At 45.2% G+C, this 10,924-nt stretch overlaps 1 long non-coding RNA gene across 1 annotated transcript; it reads left to right on the forward strand.

The window, feature by feature from the left end:
- Positions 1–928: 928 nt before the first annotated feature.
- LOC109199511 (uncharacterized) lies at positions 929–2,152 on the forward strand. The gene is made up of 2 exons (XR_002059875.2): positions 929–1,730; positions 1,868–2,152. It is a non-coding gene; the product is annotated as an uncharacterized LOC109199511 (long non-coding RNA).
- The last annotated feature ends 8,772 nt before the right edge of the window (positions 2,153–10,924 follow it).

Raw genomic sequence — 10,924 nt, forward strand, 5'->3', positions numbered from 1 at the left:
GGAAGAATAGAATTCATTATATTAAAAGATCAGTTTTATCCAGCTCATACTAACATGGTGGAGTAAACTTTCTGGATTTAACTGAACTCAACCTCAATTTGGAACTTTATTCCCAATTATATTTTCTCACAATTTGGTGGTCTTAACTTTCTTTTGCTTTGTAATTACAATATCGATAAAATCCCTTTAAAACTATCCAACTTTCATAAACAAATGCTTCTTTCCTGGTCATTGATTTATAAACACAACTTTTCTCCACACAGATACTATATTTGGAACAATAGAGACATTTTATACAAACATAAGTCTGTGTTTTTAAGTAACTGGTTTGATAATGGGATTCATCGTGTTGCACAACTTATAAATCCTGTTGGAGGTTTACTCTCTTACTCAGAATTTTTGAATACATATGGTCTTCTTGCTCCACCAGAGGAAGATGCCATAGTGTTTGATGCTATCCCTGCTGGGGTCTTAATGTTGTTTAGAAATCCCGTTGTTAATGATTTGACCCCTTTACCGCTGGATCCTGCTGTTACTTATGTCGGTCAGGTGTGTTTGTAAAGAGGAAAAACAACCGTGAAATACGAACTCTGTTTCAAAAAGACAGAACTTGTGTCCCAACGGCTGTCGCCTACTGGAATGACTTATTCCAGGACCTGGAATGGGAGAAGATTTGGACCTTACCGTCAAAATTTCTATTAAATAACAAAGTAAAGGAAATATCTTTTAAAGTTATTTACCGTTTTTACCCAACCAGATCTTTTCTTGTACGTTATATAAAGGACATTGATGTTAACTGTACATTTTGTAATTGTGAAGGAAGATATTTCTTATTTATTTTGGTCATGCTTATACACAAATCTTTTCTGGCAAGAATTTTGTGTTTTTGTTGTTTCCTTAATCTTTTCTGAGTTCTCTCTTTGTTAATAGAAAATATTGTTTGGTTTCTTTAAGTGCCCCATGCACAGGGCAAAAAAAAAAATTGATTAATTTATTGATATTATTGGCTAAATTTCATATACATAAGTCAAAATTTTCTAATGCAAAACCATCCTTTCAGTGCTTTTTAAATGAAACCAAACAATATGTAAAAACCATACAACATTCTCAACATTTAAAAGCTGTCAAAACCATAAACTTATGCTCCCTGTTCAATATCATGTGATTCTTTATTAGACTGTTTTGTTTTTCCATAGAAACCCCCTGACGTTGTTATTTTGTATTTGTATTCTGTGCTTTGTCAATAAAGCGTATTCAAAAAAAAATAAAGCCGCTGCCGTAAAGCGGAGTGTAGAAGTGCAAGAAAACCTGTGCGGCGGACGAGCCGCGGCTCACAGTGACGAACAAGAAGAAAGGAGAAAAAAAAGAGCACGAGCGCATCGTTAAAGCAGACTAACGTGAAAACACGTGACGAGGTGAAGGTAGGCGGTACGGTTTGGTGACGTCACAGTGAAATCCAGCGTCATGACTTTAACATTGAACAAATCCAGTCCGCACAGGCTCAGGAACAGACTTCATCCTTTTACTTTAACCATGAAACATGAAGCTGTCACTCATGATGAGACAGGAGCTCAGCTTTCAGCGTCACAGCTGGAACAACATCAGCTGACATGAAAGAAACACAGACGTTTGTTCCCTGTTAGCAAAGATGAAGATGGAGAGCGTGAGGGAACTACAGAGAGGAGGAGGACACGGGCTGTGAGGGACGCAGTGGAGCAGCCCTCAGACCTGTGTGTCTCACACTGTGATTACACTCCACACACTCAGTTTCAGTAACACTCATGAACAACAATGAAAAGATAAAGTAATAAGTTACTGTAGTTCTCAGTTACAGCCTCGTGTTTCCTCCACATTCGTCTCTTTTCAGACATCAGCAGGAGCGAGGACGACCCCCCCAGTCTGAGGACGTTCCTCCACATGAATGGGGGACAGGAGGCGCAGCTTCCAGCCCAGCTGGTAGGAAAGTCCTCCTTGGGTGGACTTCTCTGTAACTATGGACTCATGCATGCAGACGTTTCAGTCCACAGTGATGTCAGTCAGTGCTTTTTAAAGATGTGCACGTGTGCAGGATGTGAAATCTTCACTTTGATTGTTAAATGTTCGTTCACTTTGTTTGTGCTTCAAATAAATTCACTTCATGGATGAAACAGTTTGTTTTGGTTCTGTGGCCCCATGAAACCCCCCTGAGCCCACCCTGGTCAACCTGCTGTCAAACTTTATCTATCAAATATTTTACATCAAAATGCTCCTTCCACTCATTTTCATGTCCTTTTCCTGCACACTGAAGTCTGAGGCCAAGCTTAAACATGAATCTATCAACACCTATAAACACACTGGAGTCACTGCTTTTTCTTCTCATGCACATGAATCAGGGTCTGTCCTTCAGCACAGAGACTTAAATACACGAGTACAAAACAAGCAAGCGCTCCTTCAAATCTGTGAGCGCACGGTAATAAAAACACTTGACATGTGAAAGATAATCAGTGTCTGAATCTTCACAGAAATGCAAAAATAAAAACATAGAAAAGAAAACAGCAGATTTTTAGTCACAGAAGTGAAGAAAATGCTGTTTTCATTTTGCTTCCAGCATCAGAAGAGTGTGACATGATGCACACGTGTAGAAACAGACACGTGTAGCTGTGCATGGACACATGAGTCCATCTTTCTCATGCAAACACCTACAGAAGCTGTAAACAGGCAGAGAAGCTTTCCTGCACATGTTTGTGTTCTCAGCAGTGACGCTGCTCAGAGCTGCTTCGTCCTCGTGGGTTTGGCTGATGTGAGGCTGCAGGTCAGTAACCATGGTTACAGGTGACGCTCTGAAACTGATGGTCAAAGATGTCAGGTTATTGTTTCCATGCAGAATCAAGACTGAAGTCAAATAAATCCACTGTGTGTTTAGATAGTGTGTCAGTGTCGTTTCCATGGTAACACTGACTTATAAAAACAAAGGCGATCCATCAGTCCAGATCAATAATGTGAGCTCATTTAAGTGCACATGTATGTTTGTGTATTCAGAGCATGAAGGCTGATGTCCACTGATGACTGCTGACATCTAGTGGACATTTGATGAGATTACAACAACAGTTTGTGTGAAATAAATAAAATGCAGACAGAAAACATTGATTCACACTAGGAGAAGTCATGTGACTGTGACGACAGATGTCATTGGTGGAAAGATCGGCGCCATCAGAACGCTGACTGACCTGCAGCCTGATGGCCTGTGGCAGGAAACGGTGCGTTCATCGTTCAGCTGTAACCTGATGGAGTCGTGTGTAAAATAAGGCAAAGATGTGGATGGAGCAGAAGAAGAGCAGACGCTGAGCTCCCAGTGTTTCAAACATACACACCACTGTGTTTGTGCTGTTCCAACATACGCACAGTGGTGACAACAAAATAGTCTCGTTCAATAAATCTGATGGTCATTTTGTGTGACATCTCCGAGAAGTTTGAACTTTTTCATACAAACATTAGTAAACGAGGCCACACAGGTGATGACTTCATGCCTGTTGCTCTCTAATCTGGAAATACAGAAGAAGAGTCAGACGTGTGTGCAGCAGGGAGACGAGCGCTGTCATGAAGTGTGATGCTTCCAGCCTGCAGTCAAACACCACCTTCAGCATGTTATTATGTATTATATATTATTATATATCTTCTTATTGCACACTAAAACACACACACTCTCTTTCAGCTCAGTTTAGTGTGTGCAGCCAAACATGACGGCAGACTGCCACAGAGTTCAGCTTCCTCATAGTTTCACACATCAGAAGCCTTCACATCACTTCCTGTCCTCACAGGAAGCTAAACTCCGTCTCTCACAGCAAAGAACGGAGCGTTTGTCAGAGCCACACATATTCTTAAGGACAAAATCAGTGTTTCACAATAAAAGCCTTGTTAATACAAAACTGTCCAGCAGCTATTAGGAGGGCCTTTAATTTGAAATAGATGGAAAAGGAAGCAGAAAAGGTCAGCCAGCGTCAGCGGTCAGAGGTTAAAGGTCATGTGGAATGAAGAAATGCTGTTCATACTTTGGTTATTTTTTCTGTCTGAACTGGCAGGAAGTCCTCTGTGAGAAGCAGGAAGTCCTCTGTGAGGAGCAGGAAGTCCTCTGTGAGGAGCAGGAAGTCCCACTTTTGTTGTTTTTGGTGACTTTCAGAAATCTTCCAGCCGCTATAAAATAAAGTGATGCTGGAAACATCGCTGTGGCAGATGGAGGCTCAGCCGCCTCCAACCGAGTAAAGAGGTTCAGGCTCAGCAGCTCTGATGGTTCATTGGAGTCAGCACAGAGTGTGGAGACATCTAGTGGTGGTGGAGAGAAGTGCGATCAAAGCTCTGCTGGTGGATGTAGTTACTGTAAGGTCCCTGATGGAGCTCTGTGATTGGTGGATTGTCCAAACTAAACTCAGTGATAAAGTTTCCTCTGATAAACAATGAAAGGACCGATCAGCTGATCAGCATCATGACACGAGCACTGGATCCAAATTTGAAGTTCTTTTCTCTGACCAATGAAATCTGACCTGGAATTTGGGGAAAGTCCTGGAAAGTTGTTTTCCTGCATTAAGGATTCTGCTCACAGCCTGGGTGACCTTTGACCTTAAGCTGAAGCTTCAGCTCCCACATTAATCATTAATAATAACTGACATATGAAAGTGTATCAGGCCCTGATGTGGCCCGCTGGCCGTATGTTGGACACCCCTGCTTTAGCTGCTGAGTCACGGCTGAACGAGCACAAACAGCTCAGACTTGTTTCTCACTACTTTCTGTGGAAAAAGAAAGAAAACAAACCCACTCATGATCTTCAGAGTGTCCATTTGATTCTGTGTCACAGTGTGACTGTGGGGATGAAGGAGCTCTCAGGGCCTCCACAGCCTCCTGCAGGGGGTGGAGGTGCTGTCCATCATGGGGACAACTAAAGCTTTAGAAGTGACTACATGGCTTGTTTTTACAATATGTGACACCTGCTTCCTTTAAGAAGTCAGTGAGTGTTTGTTCTACCTGGCAGCAGGTGAAAGTCGTATCATACAGCTGCAGCTACTGTGTGTGTGTGTGTGTGTGTGTGTGTGTGTGTGTGTGTGTCAGGTTTAGGCTTCAGTTTGGAGAATAAGTGGTGAGAAAAAGCATCATCTTAATTAGATGTCCTCCCTAAAACATGAAAAGTGTGTTTGTGTGAAAAGCCAGCGGCTAAGTGGGTAAATGTAGCGGTGCATCCATTAAAACAGTGATCTGCCACAGTCACAGGGTCATGTTCTCTATCTCATGTGGAAAACATGTTTATATTTGTTACATGGAGCTGCTTCTGTTCCTGATGTCTGTTAAGGGTTCAGAATTGGTGGAGAGTACAAAGGCAAGACCGTCCAAAAGATTTGGGTCGAAGTGATCTTTTATTGAAGTACACGCGCGGGAAGACAGTCACTGCATTCATCAGCAAGAGTCTTCACCAAAATTATACTTCAGACTGTTTTTATAGCATCAGGGTATTATGACGCCCCTTCTAGCGTTTACAAGCACATAATTTGCATGTACAGAACATTCATGTATTTTAAGCATAAAATGCAATATAGAGGTTCCTCTTTTTGGCATCTTCTTCCAAAAAAGGCAATGGACTCGGGCCTCTGTGGTCTCCAGGGGCTGGTCCTCTCCACGCGTCATCTGTTGTCAAGAAAGCTCCAGTGCAACATGTTTGCTCAATACCTTAAGGCCTATGCTTAAATCTGGTTCTAAGTTATATGTAATATATATATATGTGTTTTGTAAGCATGTGTGCAATCTTCCTTAAGCTCCCGGCTTCTTAACCAATGTGTCACCCAGACAGTCACGCTGAATGAAGCTTAAGACCTTTAATTACCTGGAAAAGCTTCAACTCCTTATGAGCACAGGACTGCAATGTGTGTATAAAACATAATAGTACTGAAGTGGTTATACTGCACCTGTAATAAGGGTTAATATGGTGTCGGTGTGTTAAATGATTACTATGGTGTCCGTGTATTAGCTGTCACCTGGCCAGCTTAAAGCTATACGAGATAATATTAATGCTGATTAGTATGCTATAAATATATTGTAGCAGTAAAGCAATTTCCTCATTTCCACAATCCTCCTTTTGACCTCTTGCCCACAAGAGGTCACTACACCGTGTGCTGTGTCACTCCTCGGCACACTCAGTCGTTTCCATCTCCATCAATGGCATCATGGACACCGGGGTCACTGCCCCGGGATCCACTGCCCTCGTAATTACCTTTTCCAACAATCCTCTGGCACAAGGAATGAGACAGCATCCACAGGTGACCAAAATCCCTAAAAAAGCGGATATAGAAAGCATGGCAGACATCACAAACCCTTTCCACTGCCCGAACACGGATGTCAGCCAACCCTCAAAGGGATTCTCAATTCCCGAGTCTTCATGCATGGTCCTGGACAACGTTTTAAGGCCCTCCAGAGCTCGGGTTACTGAGCCATCTGGGGCGGTGTTGTTGGGGATGAAGGTGCAGCACTGATCGCCGAACATGGCACAGACCCCTCCTCGTTCCGCCAACAACATGTCCAGGGCCATCCGATTTTGGACCCCCATCAGTGAGGTCGGGCCCAATTGCTCCACCACACCTTCCATCCCGTCTCGGGTAAGGTTAGAGAGTCTCAGCAGGTTATAATGAACATAGTTAATTCTATCCACATTCTTGTTTGGAGTCACTGGGAAAAGAGCAGAGATTATTGGTAAGTTTTCAAACCCGGCTGCTATTTGGTCCACTAATTTATACTCATTCGGAACTCCCCTGGGCACTCCTATGGAGTCAATCCAGGTGGGTGAATCCATTCTAGGATCGTATGCATGTGTTCCCTGAATGCTTCTTTTACTCAATATGTGTCTCTTACGTCTGGCTGCCAATGTGCGTGTGTTTCTTTCGGGCATGACTTTCACTTTGTTGCCGATTAACGTCAGAGGAGCTCCTAACCTTACCATTGCACACGTCCCGACACTTCCATTGGAACACGAACCAAAAGAGTTTTCTCCCCACAATAATAATATAACCCACTTCTGGCCAGTTTCCAATCAAGGTGCTGGGGTCAGTCCTATTGTTAGTGGTCCTCCCTGTGAGTGTCACGGCGCACCAGCTAGGATCGATCTCTCCCAGCTTGTATCTCATCCTATCTGTAGAAAACTTAAAGCACGTGTAATTATCCTTTTTGGGTCTGAATGGTCCTACCTGTGTCTGCTTGTCAATTGGTGGGAACAGACTGGCCAAGATTGAACAGTTGCCAGTACTCACCGCCTCCCTTGTCAGTCGCAGCATGCAGTCATAGCCCACTTGTCCTCTGGGTACAGTGGTGCGGGTTCAGTAAACAACCGCGGCCTAGCTGAAGCACAAGCCACACAGTTAGATACCTGTTGTTCTTTAGCATTTTGGGCCACCCAGTCCAGCCATAGGTTACTGTCGCTGAAACAGTGGCGCGTTTAATCAAATCCTGAGGCTTCAACCTAGTGTAATCCACCATCAGGACTCGTCTCTTTTGCTCCTCACGTGCAACAGTTAACGACTTGTTTCCCCAATTCCCTGTACTATTGGTGGCAGGAGTTTCCAAGACCGGTTTGGGCTTTGAGTTGACTAGATTCACTTTAATTACCCCTGTCGGGTCTGTCCCTGACACATCTACCCCTATCACCAGGTAGAACACGCCTCCCGGACTACCTGACCTAGGCAGAGAGTTCCAAGGTCCCAGAGAAAGAGTGATAGGGTTCTGGGAAGCAGAGAAATCCCTCTGAATTGCTATTCCTTTCAGTCCTTCAGGGACATGTGGCTGCCACCTTACTCCTGTCCAAGCTACCACATTGCCCCACCCAGGAATGCACCACTGCCCTGCCGTGTATGACGCCAGTACAGGGCGGATTCCCCGGGTGGAGTGAGGGTTCCCTCCCCGGGTACAAATATCAGGATGACTGCAAACCCACACATCATATCCCCTCCAGCTGCTGTTTGCTCCTTTGCAATTAATCACTTCACACAATCAAACGTGTATGAGCTTGTGGACCCTTTAACGTAGTCCAGTTCTATGCCATTAAATGCGCTGAGACAATCATCCCTTTTACCCGACAGCTCACGCTTGGGTCTTTTCAGCGGCCACATTTCGGTATTCGGTTTTTCAGTCAGTGTTGGCTGGGCTGACCTCCGTGCTCAGGTGGGCTGCGCCGGGCTGTCTGCCAAAAATACAGAAAAAGACAATACCAAAACTAATACTATCTTATATAGAAGCCATGTGGTTGTGAGAAGCATTTTACCAATTTCCTCTCCTCACGCTTCTTGCTACGTGCCTGTAAGTCAAATGTGTGCATGGTGTCATGTGAAATGTGTACTGCTGACATACAATTCTTTTTTTTTTTTTAATTTGTTACCACTCCTTTGCGTTGACGTGGGGATCTCCTCCTTTGCTGCTCTTCTTGCTTCGGCCTCCCAGGTAGACTACTGTTCGGCCCGTTGCACGGGTGAGAGGATTTATTTTGCCTCTGGCTGTCGTCAGCACCCGTGTTCGGTGGAGCTGGGTCGTTGTCTACCAAGCTCTCGTCCGCTGCAGCACACTGCGTCCAGTGGAACAGGTGTCGCTTTCCCTTTCAGTCGGACCGCTGTGTTCGTCCTGGCGGTTACCTCGTACGGACCTGTCCAGCGAGGCTCTTTCCACTTCGTTTGATGACTTTCAGCCACACTGCTTTTGCGTCTGGGACCTCCCCTCCTGCTGTGGGTCTTCCAGAGGTAACCTGTTTGTGAAACTGGACACAAGAGCTTTCAACTCATTAAATATTCAGCATGAGACCTGTTACTTTTTCTGGGCTGCTCCACCGGGACCATCGTCCAGGGCGCCGGAAACTGCCGTCCTGTCAGCAGCTCGTAAGGCGTGAAACCTGTGGATTGGTTAACAGAGCATCTTATGGTCATCAAAGCAATGGGCAGGGCTGCAACCCAGTTTAACCCTGTCTGCGCGCATATTTTAGCCAGTTTGTTCTTCAAATTTAGGTTCATTCTTTCTACTTTCCCTTGCGATTGAGGTGGTACACTGTCCCGAATTTATGCTGAACCCCCAACATTCTCTCTACCTCTGCTAATCCTGATTTCTAAAATGGGTACCGTTATCTGATCTGATTCTCTTAGGAAACCCATGCCGTGGAATGTAGTGGTTAATCAACATTTATCACACTCTTTGCATCCTCTCTTTTGGTCGCCCATGCCTCTGGCCAGCCGGTCAGAGCATCACACATACCAACAAATACCTGACTCCTCCTGGGCCTGGATCTACCATGTCGGTGAAATCAATCACAATTTCTTCTCCTGGTCTCTCTGGCATGAGAAACTTACCTGTTTCTGGCTTCACCGCTGGCTTTGGATTGTGCCCCGCAAATTAAACAGGTTCGGGCTCTCTCTTTTATCATGTTTCTCAGATCTGGGTGCCACCAGTGACACAAGTTTCTCTCCATCTGTGTCACTCCTACGGGCCAAGTCCATGCGCCTCGCTTACTTTCTTTTCAGCCAGCTTAGCTGTCAGAACCGGTCGCCCGTGGGTCCTCTCCACAGACCTCTTTCTTTTCGGGCTCCTCGGCTCTCCCACACCTCCTTTTCCTCCTGGGTGGCTTCTTCTTGAGCCTGTCTGGCTTCCTCTAAGACATCAATGTTTGGTTCCTCGTCTGCAGTGACCTCCACCATTTGCCTTCGTCCTCTGTAGCCTGCGGCTTCTTTTGCGGCTTCATCTGCTTTCTGGTTTCCTTTGGCCACCATTGTGTTTTCTTGAGAGTGTCCTTTGCATTTTATGATTACCCTCTCCTGGTCGTTCAGAGCTTCTTCCAGTTCTTCCATTTCCCTCTTATGGCATATTGGGGCATTAGTTGCTGTTCTGAAACCTGCTCTCTTCCATTGAGCAAGTTCCACGTGAGCTGCTCCAAACGCATAAGCTGAATCCGTGTAAATGTTCACCTTTATGTCCTTGGCCAGTCTGAGGGCTCGAGTCAGAGCTATTACTTCAGCTCTCTGTGCTGACTGTTGGCCCTCGATTCTTCCTGCTTCTTTCACTTCATAGTGTTGTCCTCTTCTGCAAACCACAGCGTAGCCTGCTTTCAGTCCTTCTTCATCACGGTGACAGCAGCCATCTGTAAACCAGTCTTCAGCTCCGGGGATGGGCTCCGCTTTCAGATCTTCTCTAACTTTCTCTTCAGCTTCAGCTCTTTTGGCGCAGTCGTGTGGTTCCCTGACCCCATTAAGTCCGCCATGTTAATTCCTTCATGTGTGAATGTCAAATTTGGAGCATCTAGAACTTTGCTCAACCTCTGTTTGTCAGTGGTCATGGTGAAGGCTTGTGAGTTCACGTAGGCTACTACACTGTGTGTGGTGAGCACTTTGAGTGGATGTTCTCTCACTACATGTGCTGTTTTCTGGATGATTTTGCTACCCCAGCTGCATGTTGTGTGCATGTGGATGCCTGGCCTCTGTTGGGTTTAATCTTATGCTAACATACATAAGCACATCTCTACCTCCTCCTTTTTTCTGAAACAACACCCCATTCACCACCCCACTTGTTCAGAAACATCAAGGTAAATGGTTCGTCATAGTTGGGCGTGGCCAGGCTGTGGCCCTTGACAGATCTTGTTTCAGTGAAATGAACGCTGTTTCTGTGGCTGGCGTCCAGGGCAATTCAGCCTTAAGGTTTCGAACGCCCACCTTTTTTATCAGGTCCCTTAAAGGGGCCATTTTGCCTGCTAGTTCGGAATGAACTGTCTGCTGTAACCTGTCAGCCCCAGAAAGGAAGGAGCTCTTTTACCGTTCGTGGTTTTGGGTGTGTCAGAATCTGGTCCCTGTGTGTGTTCATCAAACCCACTGACCTGTGTGCGATGACTCGGCCCAGAAATGTTACTTCCGGTCGGACCAACTGCAGTTTTTCTTTACTTACTTTG

Source organism: Oreochromis niloticus, linkage group LG3 (assembly GCF_001858045.2).
Source record: "Oreochromis niloticus isolate F11D_XX linkage group LG3, O_niloticus_UMD_NMBU, whole genome shotgun sequence".
Taxonomy (NCBI): domain Eukaryota; kingdom Metazoa; phylum Chordata; class Actinopteri; order Cichliformes; family Cichlidae; genus Oreochromis; species Oreochromis niloticus.